The sequence below is a fragment of the Anopheles nili genome (assembly GCF_943737925.1).
Source record: "Anopheles nili chromosome X unlocalized genomic scaffold, idAnoNiliSN_F5_01 X_unloc_4, whole genome shotgun sequence".
NCBI classification, from domain to species: Eukaryota; Metazoa; Arthropoda; class Insecta; order Diptera; family Culicidae; genus Anopheles; species Anopheles nili.
In genome coordinates, this window is record NW_026525500.1 from 74638 (window position 1) to 77500 (window position 2863).

Here is a 2863-nt window from a genome sequence, read left to right on the forward strand (position 1 = left end):
ACCGTCAGACGCTTAGGTACGGAGATACGGGCATGGGTCGGTTTTCCCCATACAAAATACCCCATGGAAAACTGCAAAACCCCAAAACAGGTCGAAGGAGTGGTCGGATCGTTTCGTGGTGTTCTAGTGAAATGTTCCATTCGATAGGGCGCAACTTTTTGCTAAAGGTGTCCAAGACCGTCAGACCCTTACTTACGGAGATATAAGACACGTTCGTGGTTGCTCGTGCCGAGCTTCAGAAATGTTGCTCCAGAGACTAAGTCCCAGAAAACCTTCCGACCCCAAAAACTCCCAGAAGGAGTCGTCGGATCGTTTCGCGATGTTCTAGTGAAATGTTCAGCTTGACGAAATGCAACTTTTACCTAAAGGGGTCCAAGACCGTCAGACGCTTAGGTACGGAGATACGGGCATGGGTCGGTTTTCCCCATACAAAATACCCCATGGAAAACTGCAAAACCCCAAAACAGGTCGAAGAAGTGGTCGGATCGTTTCGTGGTGTTCTAGTGAAATGTTCCATTCGATAGGGCGCAACTTTTTGCTAAAGGTGTCCAAGACCGTCAGACACTTACTTACGGAGATATAAGACACGTGCGTGGTTGCTCGTGCCGAGCTTCAGAAATGTTGCTCCAGAGACTAAGTCCCAGAAAACCTTCCGACCCCAAAAACTCCCAGAAGGAGTCGTCGGATCGTTTCGCGATGTTCTAGTGAAATGTTCAGCTCGACGGAATGCAACTTTTACCTAAAGGGGTCCAAGACCGTCAGACGATTAGGTACGGAGATACGGGCATGGGTCGGTTTTCCCCATACAAAATACCCCATGGAAAACTGCAAAACCCCAAAACAGGTCGAAGGAGTGGTCGGATCGTTTCGTGGTGTTCTAGTGAAATGTTCCACTCGATAGGGCGCAACTTTTTGCTAAAGGTGTCCAAGACCGTCAGACCCTTACTTACGGAGATATAAGACACGTGCGTGGTTGCTCGTGCCGAGCTTCAGAAATGTTGCTCCAGAGACTGTCCCAGAAAACCTTCCGACCCCAAAAACTCCCAGAAGGAGTCGTCGGATCGTTTCGCGATGTTCTAGTGAAATGTTCAGCTCGACGGAATGCAACTTTTACCTTAAGGGGTCCAAGACCGTCAGACGCTTAGGTACGGAGATACGGGCATGGGTCGGTTTTCCCCATACAAAATACCCCATGGAAAACTGCAAAACCCCAAAACAGGTCCAAGGAGTGGTCGGATCGTTTCGTGGTGTTCAAGTGAAATGTTCCATTCGATAGGGCGCAACTTTTTGCTTAAGCTGTCCAAGACCGTCAGACCCTTACTTACGGAGATATAAGACACGTGCGTGGTTGCCCGTGCCGAGCTTCAGAAATGTTGCTCCAGAGACCAAGTCCCAGAAAACCTTCCGACCCCAAAAACTCCCAGAAGGAGTCGTCGGATCGTTTCGCGATGTTCTAGTGAAATGTTCAGCTCGACGGAATGCAACTTTTACCTCAAGGGGTCCAAGACCGTCAGACGCTTAGGTACGGAGATACGGGCATGGGTCGGTTTTCCCCATACAAAATACCCCATGGAAAACTGCAAAACCCCAAAACAGGTCGAAGGAGTGGTCGGATCGTTTCGTGGTATTCTAGTGAAATGTTCCATTCGATAGGGCGCAACTTTTTGCTAAAGGTGTCCAAGACCGTCAGACACTTACTTACGGAGATATAAGACACGTGCGTGGTTGCTCGTGCCGAGCTTCAGAAATGTTGCTCCAGAGACTAAGTCCCAGAAAACCTTCGGACCCCAAAAACTCCCAGAAGGAGTCGTCGGATCGTTTCGCGATGTTCTAGTGAAATGTTCAGCTCGACGGAATGCAACTTTTACCTAAAGGGGTCCAAGACCGTCAGACGCTTAGGTACGGAGATACGGGCATGGGTCGGTTTTCCCCATACAAAATACCCCATGGCAAACTGCAAAACCCCAAAACAGGTCGAAGGAGTGGTCGGATCGTTTCGTGGTGTTCTAGTGAAATGTTCCATTCGATAGGGCGCAACTTTTTGCTAAAGGTGTCCAAGACCGTCAGACACTTACTTACGGAGATATAAGACACGTGCGTGGTTGCTCGTGCCGAGCTTCAGAATTGTTGCTCCAGAGACTAAGTCCCAGAAAACCTTCGGACCCCAAAAACTCCCAGAAGGAGGCGTCCGATCGTTTCGCGATGTTCTAGTGAAATGTTCAGCTCGACGGTATGCAACTTTTACCTAAAGGGGTCCAAGACCGTCAGACGCTTAGGTACGGAGATACGGGCATGGGTCGGTTTTCCCCATACAAAATACCCCATGGAAATCTGCAAAACCCCAAAACAGGTCGAAGGAGTGGTCGGATCGTTTCGTGGTGTTCTACTGACTTTTTAGGCTTAACGAGACACAACTTTCCGCTGAAGGGTGCAAAACTGTCAGACTCATAGTTTCGGAGATACAAGCATGGGTCATGTTTGCTCGTGCCGAGCTTCAGAATTTTCCATGGCCAAAAAGCCCTAGAATTTGACATTTCACTATTATAGGGAGGTATGGTTGTACTGAGTCGTCATAGAAAGTTTAGCCTCCTCATGTAAACTGACGATTCGATATCAGGGAGGTCGGGAGTTGTCGAAAAGAGACCCTAGGACCTAATACTAGACCCATGTAGTGGCAAGGTGTTTCGGCCCGTGGGTGACGGTTGTATGAAATTTGGGTGACGGTAACTACGACTGGTTCTGGTACCGGGAAGGTGTGTCCTGGTGTCCGGAGGCGTTTTAACGGTAGCTGGGGGGTCGGAACGGTGACCTAGGGTGGTTTTGGGCGAAATCACCTACCACCACCGATGGTCAACCAGAGGCT